Raw genomic sequence first — 22621 nt, 5'->3', positions numbered from 1 at the left:
TTGTTTGTTTAAGTTGTTTAACTTGTGTCAAATATTTTGGGTAGCCTTCCACAAGCTTCCCACAATAAGTTGGGTGAATTTTAGCCCATTCCTCCTGACAGAGCTGGTGTAACTGAGCCAGGTTTGTAGGCCTCCTTGCTCGCACACAAGTTTTCAGTTCTGCCCAAAAAATGTCTATGGGATTGAGGTCAGGGCTTTGTGATGGCCACTCCAATACCTTGACTTTGTTGTCCTTAAGCCATTTTGCCACAACTTTGAAAGTATGCTTGGGGTCATTGTCCATGTGGAAGACCCATTTGCGACCAAGCTTTAACTTCCTGACTGATGTCTAGAGATGGTGCTTCAATATATCCACATTATTTTCCTGCCTCTTGATGCCATCTATTTTGTGAAGTGCACCAGTCCCTCCTGTAGCAAAGCACCCCCACAACATGATGCTGCCATCCCAGTGCTTCACGGTTGGGATGGTGTTCTTCCTCTTGCAAGCCTCAGGGGGAGGCTTGCAAACATAACGATGGTTATTATGGTTAAACAGTTCTATTTTTGTTTCATCAGATCAGAGGACATTTCTCCAAAAAGTACGATCTTTGTCCCCATGTGCAGTTGCAAAATGTAGTCTGGCTTTTTTTAATGGTGGTTTTGGAGCAGTGGCTTCTTCCTTGCTGAGCACACTTTCAGGTTATGTCGATATAGGCCTCGTTTTACTCTGGATATAGATACTTTTGTACCTGTTTCCTCCAGCATCTTCACAAGGTCCTTTGCTGTTGTTCTGGGATTGATTTGCACTTTTCGCACCAAAATACATTCATCTCTAGGAGACAGAACGCATCTCCTTACTGAGCGGTATAATGGCTGCGTGGTCCCATGGTGTTTATACTTGCGTACTATTGTTTGTACAGATGAACGTGGTACCTTCAGGCGTTTGGAAATTGCTATCAATGATGAACCAGACTTGTGGAGGTCTACCATTTTCTTCTGAGGTCTTGGCTGATTTCTTTAGATTTTCCCATGATGTCAAGCAAAGAGGCACTGAGTTTGAAGGTAGGCCATGAAGTACATTCACAGGTACACCTCCAATTGACTCAAATGATGTCAATTAGCCTATCAGAAGCTTCTAAAGCCATGACATAATTTTCTGGAATTTTCCAAGCTGTTTAAAGGCACAGTCAATTTAGCGTATGTCAACTTCTGATCCACTGGAATTGTGATACAGTGAAATAATCTGTCTGTAAACAATTTTTGGAAAAATTACTTATGTCATGCACAAAGTAGATATCCTAACCAACTTGCCAAAACTATAGTTTGTTAACAAGAAATGTGTGGAGTAGTTGAAAAACTAGTTTTAATGACTCCAACCTAAGTGTATGTAAACATCAGACTTCAACTGTAGACCCACCCACTTGGGAGGTATTTTTACCTACAGTTTTTTCCCCTGACAATCCCGCAGGTGAAAAAGCCAGATGTGGAGGCCCTGGGCTGGCCGGTTACATGAGGTCTGCAGTTGTGAGGCTGGATGGACGTACTGCCAAATTCGCTGGAGGCGGCTTATGGTAGAGAAATTAACATTAAATTCTCTGGCAACAGCTCTGGTGGACATTCCAGTACATTTATTTTTTTTGTGCGAAACATGGGACCAGCACTTTACATGTTGCATTTATATTTTTTGTTCACTGTATAAGAAACACTGCATAGTTGTATATCCCCTGAGCGTGCATTGGTTGCCTAGGCAACACCTGGTGGAGGTGAATTAGGCACACATATCCTAGGTTCATTGTGTGTGTGTGTGTGTGTGTGTGTGTGTGTGTGTGTGTGTGTGTGTGTGTGTGTGTGTGTGTGTGTGTGTGTGTGTGTGTGTGTGTGTGTGTGCGTGTGCGCGCGCATGGCCAGACTGTGCTCAGGGAGCAGTGCGGCCAGGCTGCAGATATCATCCATCTCCCTGTCACTGGCCCAGGGGCTGCTGGGAAGGCAGCAGACAGCTCCTCGGCTCTGACGATGGGAGCTGCATCCTAATTCTCCAACTCTGATCGCTCGGAACACTCGCTCCTCCCCCGCCACCCAGAGTGATACATCTGGGAACAAAGCACAGAGCTTAGCCAGTCCACCAGAGCCTGCTGCTAGCATCATCTCCATTACTCCTAATATTGAACAATTTCTCACAGATCACACCCTCACTGGGCATTGTGTTGTTATTGAGGTGAATGATAAGAGTTTGAAAACCCTAGATTGTAGAAGAATCTCAGTAAGAATATAAAGTCATGGTCATAAACATCCTTTAGATATACAGTATCTCAAGCATCATTACATTTTAGTCATTTAGCAGATGCTCTTATCCAGAGCAACTTACAGTAGTGAATGCATACATTTCATACACTTTTTCTCCGTACTGGTCCCCCATGGGAATCAAACCCACAACCCTGCAAACACCATGCTCTACCAACTGAGCTACACAGGACTTCCACTTGTTGATATCATGCGTACTCAGAATAACCTTTTTATACACAGTTCTACAGTAAATTTGACTTGGTAAAGTATTCTTATACTACATACAAAACAATAAAGACCTTGTAAGTATTACAAGACACAAAGGCATTCATATCTTCACATTTATAGGCTACATGCTTCAATGTGTCATGAACACATCACCTAGTGAGGTAACAAATTATTCTTCACGAGTGATCAAATCATTCATGAATAACAGGAAATGAATATCTCTAAAGTTGATTGTACAGAATGAACTGTTAAAGGGCAATTCAGCCACTGTTCAACCTCATATTCATTATCTCTAGCACCATGCCAACGTCTACATCCCAGCCAACATTTCCATGTGGTGCCCATATGGGTTAATGGAGGGCTGTCCCATGGGCCCTATGAGGGATACCCAACAGGGACCCACAAAGTTTTGTCCTCAACATCCATATTGGCCCCACATGTGGTTGCCATGTTGGAATTGATGTGGGTTAATGTTGGGCTTCATAAAGTTGCCCTAGTGGTTTACCCCAATGTGTTAAAATCTGGGTAAAGGATGGGTGTGTAGTGAGACCTATATTGGCAATAAGTAGGCTGTGCATGTGATTTTTAATTGGGCTGCCCCAATGTAGATACAGCTAACCAACTAGATTCAATGTTAGCTAGCTAGCTAACATTGAACCCAGCTGTTTAGCTTTAGCTACATGCAGATTCATACTACAGCATTGACAATCAGTTTGTATTCGCGGTAGTAGTATGAGTTGGGATTATGCCAGTTCAGTGTTTAGCTAGCAAACTATATGTCTAAACAAAAGACTCCACTTCGCCAGATGATTACATGACCCATCAAGTTAGCCAGGTGGGTCTGGGGGAGATTATGGCCATTAATTGTATTTCCTGAACATGTGTACATGTCTAGACAATAGCGACCCATCCACTTAGATAGATGTGGCTGGGGGATTGTTATAGAATTTATTTCACATTACCCATTAATTTAGACAAGTGTGTGTGGGAAAGCATCATCTAATAATGATAAAATATTTATAAAATATTTTTATCTGGACACTTTCTGTTTTTGCTGCTATGCACATATGCAAGTAACCATTTCACTGTACCGTTTACACCTTCTGTATCCTGTGCATGTGACAAATAAACGTTTTAATTTTATTTTATTTGATATAGTGCGTGTTTACCCCAGACACAGATCACACACGTAATGTTAGCTAGCGAGCCAGCAAGCTAACAATTGCTTGCTAGTGAAGAGTTCGCTTTAACTTGCAATGAAAATTATTTTCGGACAAAATTTGAAACTTATAATATCTGAAAATGTAACTAGACTCTTACGTCTATACATGGATGAATGTTTCATGGCAGACTGGAACCATTTAACTCTGTTTTGTTTGTAGCTACATCTTGTTTGGCCAGCGCTGTGTCAAGTCACGCCGGTTCACACTGACCGTGGCGTATGCAGAAAGTAGCCCATCAAAACATTTTTGTCAACTGATCTGTCGATAGTGCCTGCTAAATTCAGGGCATCAATGTTGTTAAGAAAAGTTGTAAAACTTTTGTAGTTCTCGATGGCTAACGTTATAACTTTAAAAAAAAGCAGCGGTAGGAAGGATTATCAATACATACTGAGCAGCTCACGTTATAAACAGAAGCATACTACATGGCAGACTAATCCAAACTCATCTCCCTGCATGTCCAGCCCATCCATTATCTCAGCCAATCATGGCTAGCGGGAAGGTTCCTGCTTTTTTCTGTGGCTAAATCAACTAGGCTCGTAATTTAACAATTTAATTCATATTTACAGATGGGGGCGGGTATTTTCCTGGATCCCACGTCACCATAAACCTCCTAGTGTTTGAAAATCACAGTTTTTAAAATGTTTAAACTTTTGATTATGTCATCAGGTAGAACTTCTAAACTTTATATTTTTTCTGCAAAAGATAGAAACGTGCCGTTTTCACATATGTAGACATGGTATTGTGCTGGAGATAATGACAATTAGGTTGAAAAGTGGTGGACTTGCCCTTTAAAGTTCTGTTTTATAATCTACCTTACAAAGTATGTATGTAACAATAATGAAGTTGTACAGTATTACCAGCCAGTAAATAACAAATAACTCTTATTCTTCAGGCTGTTGAGGCGCTCCACTGAAGATGGTGGGCTCTTTCATTCCTTTGAATCGTGGTGGGAGAGAGAGAGCTCACAGGGGGCTTCTGCCGCCTGTTTTCCCGAAATGTTGTTCTGAACTCAAAAGACCCTCTTGGACTAGCAGGCTGGGGAATCAAATCCTGCTCCACACAAAGGAGACTGATTTCTGATGAGTAAAGCAAACACCGTGCTTGTACATTTTATCAGAATCTGCTGACAGTTCTCTTGAAGTTTTGGCCCCAAGGGATCTCACATAAAAAAACAACAAGACATCATCTGCACATGGCAAAACACAAGCTTCTCACTGTTACAAATGAAGCTAAAAAGAAAAACTCAGCCAAAGCAAATAACTGTGAGAGGGATAAGATCAGTGTGTGTGTGTGTGTGTGTCTGTGTGCGTGTGCGTGTGCGTGTGTGTGTGTGCATGCTCACAAGCAAGCAGTTTGAAAGTACAGTACATTAACACTACCAACACCTGGTCTATTCATAGACCCCAACTTTACCTTTGACTTTGCATACCATAATTCAATGGAGTTGAAGTTGTGGACAATTTAAGTTGAAACAACATTTTAAGCCCACGGGCCTCCTGCATCCCACACCTTTGGTTGCTGAGATCATCAACCATAAACAAGTAACCTTTAAATGATCTAAAAACACACAACTTAAGAAATAAAGGAGGCTTTATCAAACCAAATATGCTCTATCGTGTACCTCATCTGCACTAAAGCCATAGACACAGAGCCTTTCGATTCATCTTTATTTCACAAAAAAAGAAAAAAACTGCAAATCAGCTCACATAACAATGATGGTTAACATGCATTTAGCTGATCTAGGGGGTAATCATTAGTCCAACAAGTTGTAAAAAGAGATTCTATTGGACAAATTCAGGTATGTTTATCCCTGTTTCGTTCTGTTTGCTTCCGTTGAAGAAACGTTTTTCAACAGAATTAACGGAATGAATAGTTTCAAGAGTTTCAAGTTCCTCGGTGTCCACATCACTAAGGATCTATCATGGTCCACACACACCACACAGTTGCGAAGAGGGCACAACAACACCTCTTCCCCTTCAGGAGTCTGAAAAGATTTTGCATGGGCCCTCAGACCCTCAAAAAGTTTTACAGATGCACCATTGAGAGCATCTTGACTGGCTGCATCACCGCTTGGTATGGCAACTGCTTGGCAGGGGATCAAACTGTAGAACCCAGTTCCTACATTTGAATATAAAAATGGATTTTATCAAACAAAACTATGCTACATTTTATCTATGGGACCCTCAGGATGACAAATCAGAGCAAGATTAATGATTTGAGTACATTATTTACATTATTTACCTTCAGAGGTGAATGTTTCAAATCAAATGCCGTGATAAAAGTTTTGTTGTGCACTCTCCTCAAACAATAGCATGGTATTTTTTCACTGTAATAGCTACTGTAAATTGGACAGTGCAATTAGATTAACACAAATTTAAGCTTTCTGCCGATATAAGACATGTCTATGTCCTGGGAAATGTTCTTGTTACTTACAACATCATGCTAATCACATTAGTGCATGTTAGCTCAAGCTCTGTTGAGGTTAACCAAATAGCCACCCAGACTATCTGTCAGACTATCTGTATTGACCTGTTTTGCACTAACTTTTTTGACTCATCACGTACGCAGCTGCTACTGTTTATTATCTGTCCCTTATTCCTAGTTGGATGTAAAATATATGTTACATTTATCATTACCCATTGTGTATTTATTATTACTTTTATATTACATGTTTTACTTTTCTAATATTTCTCTATATTCTTTCTCTCTGCATTGTTGGGAAGGGCCCATAAGTAAGCATTTCACTTAGTCTACACCTGTTTACGAAGCATGTGACGAATAACATTTTATTTTATTTGATGGACACGGCTTGCCGCGTACTTGTGGCTTGTGTGTGTGCATTTGATGTGCTCTTACCATGCGCTGTGCGCAGCAGCTTGAAGGAACAGAATAGTTGGATATACAGATGTCTCTGTTCTTCACAGGCTCACTGAGGCCTACTGTACATCCAGTCAGTGCTACTGGGGACAAGACAAAGCAGCAGTACTGTTCATACAACGTACTGTACGGTTCAGAGCAGATTATTACTGTAGTCGATAGCAGTGTTTTTTTATGCCAAGTGCTTGTGCTGGCGCGACTGGATGTATATTGACACACAGGATGATGCATTCAAATGTGTTTAAGTGATGCCTTTGACACACATCATGATTCATAATGTTTTGAACAAAAGGCCCAAGCCTAATTCCCTAAAAGACAACCTATGGTGACAGTGGTGTGAGTGGATAAAGGGGTATAATGGCAGGGAAATGGGTTAGTGGTCAGAGGGTTAATTCACTGTTGAAAATATGTCAGGGTAATAACTTGGGAAAGTTGGGATGTTCCCAATTAGTTGTGATGAATACAGTTGTGCTGGTTTTTGGTGCAGTGCGCTATGCATAACTTTCACTCTAAGAAAGAGCTCTGGCGCTATCTTGTGCAAGTTAAATATATTGCACTCTACATGTTTTGACAAACTCTTCGCATTTGAATTCCACACAATGCACACAATTACCTAACATAAATGTTTTTCTGAGATTGTATAGAACCACAAATATATAAGACAAGCACTTTTCTTTCATTGAAAGTAATACGGGTTATTCTCATTGAGATAAAGTATAGGCCTACAAGGCAGCCTAGCGGTTGGAGAGGGTTGCCAGTTTGAATGCAGGGTCTGACAGGAAATATTTGTCTGGAAGTGAGCTGGCAACTGGAGGGTTGCTGGTATCAAATCTTAGATGCCATTGCCTGCTGTTGCGCCCTTGAGCAAGGCACTTAACCCCCCACAACAACTGCTCCACGGGTGCCCAGTGTGGCAGCCTCCTGCACCAACATCTCCAACAATGTATCTGTGTCTTTCTGAGGGGTTGGGATAAAGCAGAAGTCACATTTCAGTTGGACCTTGTGTACAATTGATTAATAAATAGATCTTAATCTTAGGAGATGGCAGTTTAGAGTGTATTTTGTTTAGACATTTTGGGGCCATACTTGTGTACATTAGAAAAAGTTTACATTTAACCTGGACCTCTGTCTCAAAATGCGTATGAGCCAATTAAAATTGTCAATTTACTTGCACGTGTTAGAACGCTACATTGTGTACAGTAGCTGGTCCCATTAGATAACCTGGCACACGTTAGCCATATGCAACCTCACCAGGTGGCAGTGATTATTTCCTGTAACAAATTCAGCGTCAGCCTATCAAAGATCTTAAACCTTTTCTTCACAAACCTATGGCATTTCTTAAAATAGGTCAACCTGGCCACCAGAGGGATATATTTAAAACTCCAAATTCAAGGTTTACTTTTGTTCCCCTTCACTTAGTCTGTCTCAAGTGTAGAGAGTGCCAATATTGGTCCTTGGTCATAATGCACTATTAACGCTAGCAGGAGTTTATCGCCCACCCTCAGCTCCGATATCTGCTCTATGCAAATGGTTTGAGTTAATGTCTAATTATGCAAACTCTGAATTATTGATTATTGGAGATCTCAATCTGGACTGGCCGATGCCAGCATAGTTTAAATTAAAATACATTTGTAACAAACTAAATCTTACTCAACTAATAACTATACCTACCCGTCCTAATCTAAAAGACCCCAAAAAACGACATTAATACACCTTATCTTAACAAATACACCTCACAAATATATAGCTAGTGGGTTATTTGCTAATGACATCAGTGACCACTGCCCTATTGCATGTATCAGAGATACTAGGCTAAAAAACCCTGACCCCCGTATAATTCTAAAGAGAAACTATAAACACTTCTCAGAGCAAGCCTTTATCCATGACCTTTATTATTCCGAGCTTCTATCCGTAAACTGCATAATGGACCCAGTTTTAGCGTTCTCTTTCTTTTCATCAATTTTTACCTTCATGGCTGATAAACACGCCCAATGAAAGCGACTTAGGGTAAAAAAAAAAAAACGAATCCTTGTGATTTGAAAATCCTTTTTCTGCAAAAGAATCAAGCATGGGCCTTGGCGAGGAAATCTGGTGAAAATTGCTTTTTAGGCAATTGAGAAATAAATGGACTGGAGGAATAAAGAAGGCAAAATCTAGGTATTTTCTTGATGCTATGACAGAGTCTGCTGGTGATCCCACTAAATTCTGGAAAACTGTTAACTCACTTAAACGAGGAAATTCCTTGACTTCCCTGCCGAAGCAAATTACATCGGAATCTGGGATCATCAGTGACTGAACTGAAATTTGTGATGTTTTTAATAAGCATTTTATTTCTGCTGGTTTACTTTTTGAAATAAAAAATGGCCAACATGATCCTGACCGGTCTATTGTTTCAGTCCCTCGGCCTTCAGCTGATGTGGAAAACAGTAAGCCGGTTTTTAATTTTCAAAAAGTCACAGAAGATGAGGTCTTATCTGCACTATCTGCGATAGATTCTAAGAACTCATTAGGCGTTGACAATCTCGATCCATATTTACTCAAGTGTGCAGCACCTATTATTGCTAGTGTAGTGACGCATATCTTTAATCAAACATTTGTCATAAGAAAAATTCCTAAATCTTGGGAAACAGCTTTTGTTTTACCACTCCTCAAGGGAGGTGATGGTAGTGAATTGGATAATTATCGGCCCATCTCTAAGCTCTCCTGTTTGGCTAAAATTCTAGAGTCATTGGTGAATAGGCAACTACAATCTTATTTAACTGTTAACAATACTCTTTCTAGTAATCAAACTGGCTTCAGACCTAAACACAGTACTATTACGGCCACTGTACATGTTGTAAATGATATTACTAATGCCCTAGATAATAGAAAGTACTGTGCCGCCTTGTTCATAGATTTATTGAAAGCTTTTGACACTGTAGACCATGCAATACTTTTGGGTAAGCTGTCGTCAATAGGACTGGGATTGGATGCCTGTCGTTGGTTTCATGACTATCTAAGGATAGAAGTCAGGCTGTTAGAGTCAACGGCATCCACTCGGAGCCATTGGAGTTGGTTAAAGGGGTCCCACAAGGTTCTATACTTGGTCCATTACTATTCACTCTCTACATAAACAATATCGGTGATGAGATAAGAAAGTGTCAAATTCATTTATATGCTGATGACACTGTCATGTACTCTATCGCTTCAACGGCTGACCAAGCATTATCATTATTGGAGACAGATTTTAAGATATTACAAGGGTCTTTTATACAGATGAAACTTGTTTCAAATGCAAAGAAAACACATTTTATGAATTTTAATAGGTTCAAAAAGTTGGTTGAAAATACTCGTGCACTTACGAGCTTAGATGGTTCTCGAATTAATCAGGTCTCTGACCCTAACCATGCTGTCTGACCAACTCTCTCGCTATCTCTCTCAGAACGATCTTCTTGACCCTAACCATGCTGTCTGACCAACTCTCTCACTATCTCTCTCAGAACTTTCTTGACCCTAACCAGTCAAACGGGCGGCAGGTAGCCTAATGGTTAGAGCGTTGGACTAGTAACCGAAAGGTTGCAAGGATGAATCTCCGAGCTGACAAGGTAAAAATCTGTTGTTCTGAACAAAGCAGTTAACCCACTGTTCCTAGGCTGTCATTGAAAATAAGAATTTGTTCTTAACTGACTTGCCTAGTTAAATAAAGGTTAAAAAAAAAAGACTTCAAGATGGGTCACTCAACCAAGACTGCTCTCCTTAGTGTCATGGAGGCTCTCTGCGCTGACTCTGTCTTCTCATCTTCCTAGATCTATCCGCTTCCTTTGACAACGCTGCCTACTTTTCTCCTCCCCCCTTCTGAAACCCAGGTGGCGACACGCATCCCTGCGTGCCTTGCAGATATCTCAGCTTGGATGTCAGCCCACTACCTAAAATTCAACCTCGACAAGACGGAGCTGCTCTTCCTCCTGGGGAAAAACTGCCCTCTCCAAGACCTCTCCATCACGGTTGACAACTCCACGGTATCCCCCTCCCAGAGTGCAAAGAACCTTGGCGTGACCATGGACCAAACCCTGTCATTCTCTGCAAACATCAAAGCAGTGACTCAATCCTGCAGGTTCATGCTCTACAACATCTGTAGAATATGACCCTACCTGACACAGGAAGCGGCGCAGGTCCTAATCCAGGCACTTGTCCTCTTCCGTCTGGACTACTGCAACTCGCTGTTAGCTGGGATTCCCGCTTGTGCCATCAAACCCCTGCAATTTATCCAGAACGTCACAGCCCGCCTGATGTTCAACCTTCCCAAGTTCTCCCATGTCACCCCGCTCCTCCACACACTCCACTGGGTTCCAGTTGAAGCTCACATCCACTACAAGACCATGGTACTTGCCGACAGAGCAGCAAGAGGAACTGCCCCTCCCTACCTTCAGGCTATGCTCAAACCCTACACCCCAACCCGGGTACTACATTCTGCAACCTCTGGCCCTACGGGAGGGCAGCTCCTGCTCTGCCCAGTCAAAGCTCTTCTCTGTCCTGGCACTCTAATGGTGGAACCAGCAGAGTCCCTGCCCAACTTCCGAAAACATCTAAAACCCTTCCTCTTCGAAGAGTATCTTAAGTAATCCCACAGCACCCACCCCCAAAATACCCTTTGTGAATTTACACTCGCAGTTGACCTTTTCCCCCCCTACTAGCACTGACTTTCCTGATAGCTACTTTATTGAGGAAAAATGTACTTCCTATGACTGAGATATGTGGTTGTCCCACATAGCTATCTAGAGATGAATGCACTTACGTTCATCTAGAGATGAATGTAAGTCACTCTGGATAAGAGAGTCTGTTAAATTACTAAAAATGTAAATGTAAGGCTACTCTGAAATTTCTAGTTTGGCAGCCATGTGGTGGAGAAAGAGATGGTTGTTTGGTTTGGCCTACATGGAATGATGTGGGACCCTTTGATAGACATTTTGATGTATTGCACACGTTGGTATCACAACAACTGAACGACCAAACAACTCTGGAGCTGGCCGGCCCAGATAGTCAGTGCTGTCAGTCAGAGGTCAGCAGCTGGAGACGGTAACATGCCTTGTACCCAGATTCGACTTGTACCTGCACAAATGGTTGTAGAAACTTCACTATTCCAGTAGGTGGTAGCAATGCAGCACCCTCTTCAATCCAGAGACCACAGTGATCATCAGCTGTTCAGAAATTAAAGCCTTTGGTCCATAAATGAAAAGCAACTATTCAAAGATGTAATTTGAAAATGTCCTAATAAGCAAGATGCAAACTATTGTTCAATATACCATAGAAGTGTGAAAACATGAGATCATTAAAAGTGCGTATGGATATCTTCCAATGGAGCAACATGTGGCTCAGACGGGCTGCTCCATTAGCCAAGTAGGCCTACATCCCCTAATAAAGAGAGGATCCATAATAGGGAGAGAGGACGCCCATTGTGTTTGAGTCATAATGTCCTGTGACTTTCCCTGGTACAGAGGCAATCTCAGTGCATTTAGATGAAACTGCTCTGATGCCTCTCAGTGCACACAGAGAGAAAATGAGGTCCGCTGGGTTCAGTGCACACAATTACTCTGTCTGCTATGGATGCCGTCCATTCCACTGCCTACTTGTGCATGCTATGCACGATTGGCCATTCGCAAGTTTTCTGGCCGCAAATACTTTTCATGGCCAATAGCGCTTTAGGGAAAAGGGATTTGAATGGGAATTCTATTTTCCGTCGCTACATTTGACAAATGCTATGCTCATTTTATTTTGTTAAAGAAGTGATACATTTTGTTTTCATCCATTTATCAATTCAGGTGGGAATTTCATTGAATCAATTAACAGTCAGTGCATTCTATTTAAATTAGGGTGTCTTACATCCTCTTGCTTTCCACTGTAGTCCGCGGCGCCACTGGTTTTTCACTCTGACTAGCACCTTTTCGAGGTTATCATGCTATGGAATGAAAGGCTGGTCATATAGAATGAAACACGTTTTCATAGTGACAGAATGTGGTGATGAAATAGAATGCTTGCCAAAGTGTTCTGGAAAGATCAAGGTCATTATTAGATAGGATTCAAGGTCTTAACACTATCTTTCATCCACTGCACTCCGTTAATTAAGTGTATGTCCACTGTTTAAGACATGACACAAAAGTCGCCTTTTCCAAGTAAACCAACCACTTTGTAAAAAACAACAATATATTCAGTAGTTTAACAGCTTTCTTCTGGATGTTCAAGGCATACTAGAAGGCAACAAGTTTGAGTTTAAAAATACTATTATCTTGGCGTTTCTAAAGAAATTGTTAAATATAGACAAGCAATCAAAATGCCAATGTGTTTCAGCACAGCCCTTTTTGACATAAGGCCTACATCATTTACCTTTTCCTTTCTACTCAGAGGGCTTCAATAAAGATAGGCTATTCAGAAAGATTGGGTTAAGGACTAATAAACAGCTTTGAGAGAACACAAAGTCTGAATATCTCAGAGGAAGCACTCAAATGGCTGTCACTTATGGCCGGAGATGGGGGAGTAGATTGAAATTCTGTTGATTCTGTGGTGGTGATGTGTTAGGAATTGAAAACTGGTCAAGGTGTGGAGAAATGCCGGATGCAAAAGATAAGGCTAACAACTTCTATATTTCAAGGTTTAATAGACAAAGACAGACATGCATATGGGGAGACAGACACGTTTCTCTACGAAGTTCACAGCAACCTACCACCCTCCAGAGGTGAGGACAGAACTAAATACTCTTTTCTTATCTGTTCGCTCTTTCATCCTTCTGTGCACTCAAGCATTAAATCAAGGCTGAGACCTTGGGGTTGAATAGACTATACATTTTAAACAACCTTATCACTTAAAGGGACGATTGCAGAATTACTGTTAAACATTCTGATTGGTTTCATCCTTCAAACTAAAAGTCCCAATATGACATATCACTTTACATTAGTATTTTGGGAGAAATTTATTTTTATCTGAATTTGACTGAAGTCATGTCGGAAAAGCATTTAAAAAAGTGACGCAAAGAGAAGAACAAGCGTGTGAATCCACAGCAGGAGTGGAGCCACTGTCCACATAAGACGGTAAAGACCCACATCATACCTAGTCCTCATTGTTTAAAAAAAAATATTTTGACACTCTTAATAAAGACAACATATAATTTGACCATAACCTGTGATTTCTTTATGATGTATCAGCAATATTTTTTTTTAGCACTTATACAGCAGGCAGGCTTTCAGCATAGCCCCTTTTCGACCCATGGTAACCACTAGAAGCCTTGAAACACATCACCTATTAGCGGTTCAGCACATCAGCATTTATTGTACTGTTACACAAAATCAAGATAAACCTTAACCATCATAGTTGACATTGAACGTCTATAACCAAACTGGCTAAAACTCTGTTGTTGGCAAATAGTAGCTATAGCTAGCCAGATGCTAAATTGGGTGCTAACGTTACTAACGTTACTAGCAGCAGTAACAAAGAGTAAATCGAGGTATAATGGCAAACACAAACATTGGCTACCATCATACCCTTTAAGTTATATCAGCCAATAAAGCTCCGTCAGTTCAGCAAAAATAAAGGCATACCTTAAAATAAACAGACATTAATCCAATTGGTATTTGACCATTCATTTCAGCAAAATGTGCTGTGTTGATGCAGTTGTTGTAGCTTGCTTGCTGGATTATTCCATCCACCAAAACCATGCTAGATCCAAGAGGGCCAGTTCATTTTGCATGGTGTACTTATCTTCGTTTTTTTCATCTACTAGCAACATAACATGACAAAACTCTTTGGGCACTTTAGTACCGACTTACCTGATTCACCTCCATCACCAAAGCCACCAGCAGGCTGTTCCTTTCTTGACGCCAAAGCCGCAATGTATTGTTGGTATATGAGTTTTTGATAAATGTAATTGAAATTGCAAAAATAGAAGTGTATAATTATTATTTTATTCACTTTTGCATTAAAACCATTTACGATGATCTCTGGTCTTAAGGGCTGTTGTAACGATCGTCGTCGGGTGACGAGGAAGCGGACCAAAACGCAGCTGGGAGCGAACACATGTTTATTCTTTTACACTGAAATAAACACGTACACAAAACTCAAGAAAATGCCGATACGTTAGCTGCTCAAAATCAAAGAGACAACACCCCACAAACAGCGTGGGGGAAAAAAGGAACTTAAATGTGATCCCAATCAGAGACAACTAGCGACAGCTGTCTCTGATTGGGAATCGACAGAACCCAACATAGAAATAACCCACATAGAGCTAACACAAGGCTATAACTCAAACATAGAAAACCAACCAAGGAAAAATACCCAACATGACACACTTTGACCAAAATACCAGAGTTCACCTGGTCAGGGCGTGACAGCTGTCCACACCAAGGAAGATAACTATAGAGATAACTATAACGATACAAAAAAAATCTTGAACAGGGGCGTTCACACTACAACAAGAGTGAAGAACAATAACGAGCGCTATCGTTTGGATCACATTCAGAGCGATTTCTTCCCTGTCCCGCCGACGATAAAACAATTGACAACCAATCAAAAACATGTTCCGTTGAAGTGTTCTTACTTCTAGGTGCACGAGGCTGCTCGGCGAGAAGGTTGAACACAAGGTAAGTTTGCCTGAATAACTGGGCATGTGTGAGCATATTGGTGGCCACATTAATTTTGGGATGACTTGGGAGAATGATGATCCATGACAAACAGCCTATGAGAAAGCCTTCTTTTCCAATGGTAGTTCTATCTGTTAATAACACCAACACATCCTGACAAAATACACACTATGACTGGCATGCTAATATGCCGTTCTGGACCTCGTAAACTGTCGAGAATAGACCGATAACAGCATAATAAGGCCTAGGCTGTACGCATTCATTTCGGCATGATTTTGGTTATTCAAATTAGCCGACATCGCTGCAGTTTACAGCCATAGACAAAATGGTGTACTCACTTGATAACAATAATACATCCCTCATTGCATTGTGTTGTTGTGGCCTAAGTAGAGTAATTGTCTTGTCTAAAAACGTAGACCTAATCAATAGTGGAGCTTTGTGTATCTGGGACTGCAGAGCACAACCTGGAGGAATGCACATCTGCCATTTCATAATCTGTGAACTTTTTTTTCTTGCACTTTGAAGGGTAAATATTTATAGCCCTACTATTTATCTAATGAATGGCCTAATATATAGCTAATATATAGCTTCTTAGTTCAGCTACACATCCCCAGCCTCTCTCTTCCAACTGTTCCCGTGCATAATAGGCAATAGGCTATGCAAGCCTCTCCACTATTCCTCTTCACGTGAAATCCAAGGAAAGCTATAGTCTACAAAAGCAATTGAACCTTTTATATATATATATATATATATATACTGCTCAAAAAAATAAAGGGAACACTTAAACAACACAATGTAACTCCAAGTCAATCACACTTCTGTGAAATCAAACTGTCCACTTAGGAAGCGACACTGATTGACAATAAATTTCACATGCTGTTGTGCAAATGGAATAGACAACAGGTGGAAATTATAGGCAATTAGCAAGACACCCCCAATAAAGGAGTGGTTCTGCAGGTAGTAACCACAGACCACTTCTCAGTTCCTATGCTTCCTGGCTGATGTTTTGGTCACTTTTGAATGCTGGCGGTGCTTTCACTCTAGTGGTAGCATGAGACGGAGTCTACAACCCACACAAGGGGCTCAGGTAGTGCAGCTCATCCAGGATGGCACATCAATGCGAGCTGTGGCAAGAAGGTTTGCTGTGTCTGTCAGCGTAGTGTCCAGAGCATGGAGGCGCTACCAGGAGACAGGCCAGTACATCAGGAGACGTGGAGGAGGCCATAGGAGGGCAACAACCCAGCAGCAGGACCGCTACCTCCGCCTTTGTGCAAGGAGGAGCACTGCCAGAGCCCTGCAAAATGACCTCCGGCAGGCCACAAATGTGTATGTGTCGGCTCAAACGGTCAGAAACAGACTCCATGAGGGTGGTATGAGGGCCCGACATCCACAGGTGGGGGTTGTGCTTACAGCCCAACACCGTGCAGGACGTTTGGCATTTGCCAGAGAACACCAAGATTGGCAAATTCGCCACTGGCGCCCTGTGCTCTTCACAGATGAAAGCAGGTTCACACTGAGCACACGTGACAGACGTGACAGTCTGGAGACGCCGTGGAGAACGTTCTGCTGCCTGCAACATCCTCCAGCATGACCGGTTTGGCGGTGGGTCAGTCATGGTGTGGGGTGGCATTTCTTTGGGGGGCCGCACAGCCCTCCATGTGCTCGCCAGAGGTAGCCTGACTGCCATTAGGTACCGAGATGAGATCATCAGACCCCTTGTGAGACCATATGCTGGTGCAGATGGCCCTGGGTTCCTCCTAATGCAAGACAATGCTAGACCTCATGTGGCTGGAGTGTGTCAGCAGTTCCTGCAAGAGGAAGGCATTGATGCTATGGACTGGCCCGCCCGTTCCCCAGACCTGAATCCAATTGAGCACATCTGGGACATCATGTCTCGCTCCATCCACCAACGCCACGTTGCACCACAGACTGTCCAGGAGTTGGCGGATGCTTTAGTCCAGGTCTGGGAGGAGATCCCTCAGGAGACCATCCGCCACCTCATCAAGAGCATGCCCAGGCATTGTAGGGAGGTCATACAGGCACATGGAGGCCACACACACTACTGAGCCTCATTTTGACTTGTTTTAATGACATTACATCAAAGTTGGATCAGTTTGTAGTGTGGTTTTCCACTTTAATTTTGAGTGTGACTCCAAATCCAGACCTCCATGGGTTGATAAATTGGATTTCCATTGATTATTTTTGTGTGATTTTGTTGTCAGCACATTCAACTATGTAAAGATAAAAGTATTTAATAAGATTATTTCATTCATTCAGATCTAGAATGTGTTATTTTAGTGTTCCCTTTATTTTTTTGAGCAGTGTATATATATTTAAAAAAATAAATAAAATTATTCTGTAAACTACTGACAACATTTCTCCCAAATTCCAAATAAAAATATTGTCATTTAGAGCATTTATTTGCAGAAAATTACAACTGGTCAAATAACAAAAAAAATGCACTGTTGTCAGACATCAAATAATGCAAAGAAAATAAGTTCATGTTAATTTTTAAACAACACAATACTAATGTGTTTGATATTTGATGGAATAACCCTGAATTTCAATCACAGATTTCATGCGTCTTGGCATGCTCTCCACCAGTCTTTCACATTGATGTTGGGTGATTTTATGCCACTCCTGGCGCAAAAATTCAAGCAGCTCGGCTTTGTTTTATGGCTTGTGACCATCCATCTTCCTCTTGATCACATTCCAGGGTTTTTCAATGGGGTTCAGGTCTGGAGATTGGGCTGGCCATGACAGGATCTTGATCTGGTGGTCCTCCATCCACACCTTGATTGACCTGGCTATGTGGCATGGAACATTGTCCTGCTGGAAAAACCAATCCTCAGAGTTGGGGGAACATTGTCAGAGCAGAAGGAAGCAAGTTTTCTTCCAGGACGACCTTGTATGTGGCTTGATTCATGCGTCCTTCACAAAGACAATTCTGCCCGATTCCAGCCTTGCTGAAGCATCCCCAGACCCCAGATCATCACCGATCCTCCACCAAATTTCACAGTGGGTGCGAGACACTGTGGCTTGTAGGCTTCTCTAGGTCTCGCACCCACTGTGAAATTTGGTGGAAGATCAGTGATGATCTGGGGGTGCTTCAGGAAGGCTGGAATCAGGCAGATAAGTCTGTGGGCTTCCGATTAGAGATTAGATTCGGAGGTACCTGCGCCTTCGTCCTCTGTTCTGTCTCCCTCTCTGGTGGCTTCTACCTCGGGTTCAGATCCTCAGAGCTTCCCCTTCATCTGACCGTGAGGCTGTCTGATACTCCGGCCCATTCATCATCCACGATGGTTACTACAGCTGGCTTGGGAACGCAGAGGGTGTTCTTTAATGGAAGCCTCTCCAACATAATCCAGGTAGAATCAGGCATTCCCCAGGGCAGCTGTACTTTTTCAATATTTACTAATGACATACCACTGGCAGTGTGTCTGTATGCGGATGACTCAACACTATAAACATCAGCTACTACAGCTAGTGAAATCATTACAACACAAAGAGCTGCTTGGAGTAACCCTGGATTGTAAACTGTCATGGTCAAAACATGTTGATGCAACAGTAGCTAAGATGGGGAGAAGTTCTGGCCATAACAAAGCGCTTCTCTGCCTTCTTAACAACACTATCAACAAGGCAGGTCCGCAGGCCCTAGTTTTGTCTCACTTGGACTACTGTCCAGTCATGTGGTCAAGTGCCACAAAGAGGGCTCAGATCAGGGCAGCACAGCTGGCCCTTAAATTTACATTTTAGTCATTTAGCAGACACGCTTATCCAGGGCAATTTACAGTAGTGAATGCATACATTTCATTTAAAAACATTCCATACTGGTCCCCCGTGGGAATTGAACCCAGAACCCTGACGTTGCAAACACCGTGCTCTACCAACTGAGCCACACGGTACACAGAGAGCTAACATTAATAATATGCATGTCAATCTCTTATGGCTCAAAGTAGAGGACAGATTGACTTAATTACTACTTGTTTATGTAACAAGTATTGACATGCTGAATTAACTGATCTGTCTGTTTAAACTACTTTCACACTGCTCGGACACCCATGCATACCCCACAAGACATGCCACCAGAGGTCTCTTCACAATCCCCAAGTTCAGAACAGACTATGGGAGGCGCACAGTACTACATAGAGCCATGGCAACATGGAACTTGTTCCACATCAGGTAACTGATGCAAGCAGTAGAATCAGATTTAAAAAACAGATAAAATACACCTTATGGAACAGCAGAGACACACACAGCCACAGACGCACGCATACACATGCTAACACCCGCAATCTACACACACATACACATGGATTTTATTATTGTAGATATGTGGCAGTAGAGCAGGGCCTTGAGGTCACACACTTAACGAAAAGTGTTGTGAAATGTAATATAATGTCCCCTGGTGTGTTATCCGCTGGTGTGGATGCTTGCCAAAGTTTATATACTGAACAAAAACATAAATGCAACATGTAAAGTGTTGGTCGTATTTTTCATGAGCTGAAATAAATGATTCCAGAAATGTTCCATATGCACAAAAAGCTTATTTCTCTCAAATTTTGTGCACAAATGTATTTACATCCCTGTTAGTGAGCATTTCTCCTTTGCCAAGATAATCCATCCACCTGACAGCTGTGGCATATCAAGAAGCTGAAAACAGCATGATCATTACACAGGTGCATCTTGTGGGGGCAATAAAAGGCCACTCTAAAATGTGCCGTTTTGTGCAAGTTTTGAGGGAGCGTGCAATTGGCATGCTGACTGCAGGAATGTCCAACAGAGCTGTTGTCAGATAATTAAATGTTAATTTCTCTACCACAAGCCACATCCAATGTTGTTTTAGAGAATTTAGCAGTACATCCAACCGGTGTAACCACGCCAGTCCAGGACCTTCTTCACCTGTGGGATCGTCTGAGGAGGGGGGATGCTGAGGAGTATGTCTTTTGTGGGGAAAAACTCATTCTGATTGCCTGGGCCTGGCACCCCAGTGGATGGACCTGGCTCCTAAGTGGGTGGGCCAATGCCCTCCCAGGTCCAACCATAGCTGCACCCCTTCCCAGTCATGTGAAATACATAGATTAGGGCCTAATGAATTCATTTAAATTGACTGATTTCCTTCTATGAACTGTAACTCAGTAAAATCTTTGAAGTTGTTGCATGTTGCGTTTCTATTTTTGTTCAGTATTTTTATGTATAATTTATCATTATAGTTATTGCTATAGTGATCATCCTTGGTGTGGATGGTCCTATAGAGAGGGTACCTACAGTACAGGCCAAATTCCAATAGGGAATGATCATCAGAAAATAGTATTCTTAAACGGTCCGCTGGTGTAGATGCTTGCCAACATTTATAGTTATGTATAATTTATCGTTATAGTTATCGTTGTAGTTATCATCCTTGGTGTGGATGGCCCTTTAGAGAGGGTACCTAGAGGCCAAATTCCAATATGGAATAATCATCAGAAAATAGCATTCTTAATAGATGTTAATCTTGAATGTGTATCGAGTGCGCTGAGAGTCGGGAAGCAAGTACAGGGAGTGAGTGTTTTAATAAATAAACAAAATAATAAACATGAAACACAAACAACACACCGACATGAAACAGAGTCAATAACACCTGAGGAAAGAACCAAGGGGAGTGACAGATATAGGGAAGATAATCAAGGAGGTGATGGAGTCCAGCTGAGTGTCATGAGGCGCAGGTGCGCGAGACGATAGTGACAGGAGTGCGGGATAATCAGCAGCCTGATGACCTAGAGGCCGGAGAGGGAGTATACGTGACAGAATGATTGTTAGAATGTCAGAGGATTGCTAACTTTGATTTGAGTGCTATCATAACCCACTACTTGTGCTGGAATATTTTGTACATTTATACCTCACCTTCGACCCGTAATATGACTATGCAATTAACATGAACAAAGCCTATTCAATTGAATTATATGACTCCATATTAATAGCAATGTGCAAGCAGGACTATTGTTGAGCTACAGTCATTTGTATTTTTATTTATTAGGGATCCCCATTAGCTGCTGCCAAGGCAGCTATTCTTCCTGTGGTCCAGCAAAATTAAGGCAGTTTTACAATTTTAAGAACATTACAATACATTTCACAACACATTAAGTGCCTCAGGCCCTATGATGAACGGTCTGATAATTGTCAAAGGAAAATATTAAATTACATTGTAAAATAAGTGATTACATTATAGAAGTCATAACCATCATTTTCAAGGCAGTACTGGCATTAACAAAGCAATCACATTCTAGACATGATCAGAGAGAGAGAGAGTTTATGGCCTGAAAGTCCGCAGGGAGTATAGAGAGAGACAGTCAGTATAGGTCAGCAGGTCAGGAACAAAAGAGAACAACACAATTAGTCTGAGACCCTCTTATAACATCTGACTGTTTGGATTCAAAATATGAGTTGTTGACCAATAGCATGACTGTAAAGTTAACTTCCAATCACACCATCAGACCTATGGATGTCAACACAACATAACCTCTGCTTCCCAGATGTGTGACAGAATGGGGGATAGTGAGAGCAGCAGAGATAATTCTGCATTCCTGAGAAATACAAAATAATCTTTGCATATAGTTCATAAGAGTCAGGTCTGAGGCACGGCCACCACTACATCACAGAAAGAAAAGGTAGCCTGACGGGTAGGAGCGTTGGGCCAGTAACTGAAAGGTTGCTGGATCGAATCCCCAATCTGACAAGGTAAAAATCTGTCATTCTACCCCTGAGCAAGGCAGTTAACCCACTGTTCCCCGGGCACTGATGACATGGACGTTGAGTAATGCAGCCCCCTGCACCTCTCTGATTCAGAGGGGTTGGGTTAAATGTGGAAGACACGTTTCAGTTGAATGCATACAGTTGTACAACTGACTAGGTAATCCCCTTTGATAGACATGGGCAGTAAAAGGGGAGTGTTTGTTCACTCAAGCCCCATTAACAGGTGAATTATATTACTGAAGGCAAGGAAAAGCATTGTGGCAATATACATTTATAGTGGTAATAACAACTGTGACAGGTGTGTATAGAGGCTTTCAGTAAAGCTCACCTCTGAGAGAAAAATGCTTTTCTTAGTTCTCACTGCTTCTGTTGTTATTAAGGTAATATCAGTTAGAAACAGTTTTTATTCATATCAGGTATAGAGTTTTCCATAAAGGTCTGTCTTGAATGTTCTTAGACAAGTGTTTTGTTGACTTGAACTGATACTAAATTAACAGAGCAATACGTTTGGGTTCTTCTTCATTGTGTCAGGTCCAGAGCAAATAGTTGAGCTCTTAAATCCATAAAATGGAGCCTATGTCACGTCCTGACCATAGTAAGATGTGATTTTCTATGGTAGAGTAGGTCAGGGCGTGACAGGGGTTTTGTGTTTTTCTATGTTTTCTATTTCTATGTTTAAGTTCTAGTTTTTCT

General features: G+C 41.7%; 1 long non-coding RNA gene across 3 annotated transcripts in view; it reads left to right on the top strand.

The window, feature by feature from the left end:
• The window catches only part of LOC106567934 (uncharacterized), a 90505-nt gene extending 84886 nt beyond the window's left edge, over positions 1 to 5619 (top strand). Inside the window, exon 4 of one of the 3 annotated variants that reach the window (XR_001320197.2) lies at positions 1899 to 5619. This is a non-coding gene — a long non-coding RNA (uncharacterized lncRNA). Of the gene's footprint in view, positions 1 to 1447; positions 1537 to 1898 lie in introns of those variants that run through there. The other 2 variants (XR_001320200.2, XR_001320201.2) reach the window with 2 other exon arrangements.
• The last annotated feature ends 17002 nt before the right edge of the window (positions 5620 to 22621 follow it).

The sequence above is a fragment of the Salmo salar genome, chromosome ssa13 (assembly GCF_905237065.1).
Source record: "Salmo salar chromosome ssa13, Ssal_v3.1, whole genome shotgun sequence".
Lineage (NCBI taxonomy): Eukaryota > Metazoa > Chordata > Actinopteri > Salmoniformes > Salmonidae > Salmo > Salmo salar.
This window is presented reverse-complemented; position numbering and strand designations above follow the sequence as displayed.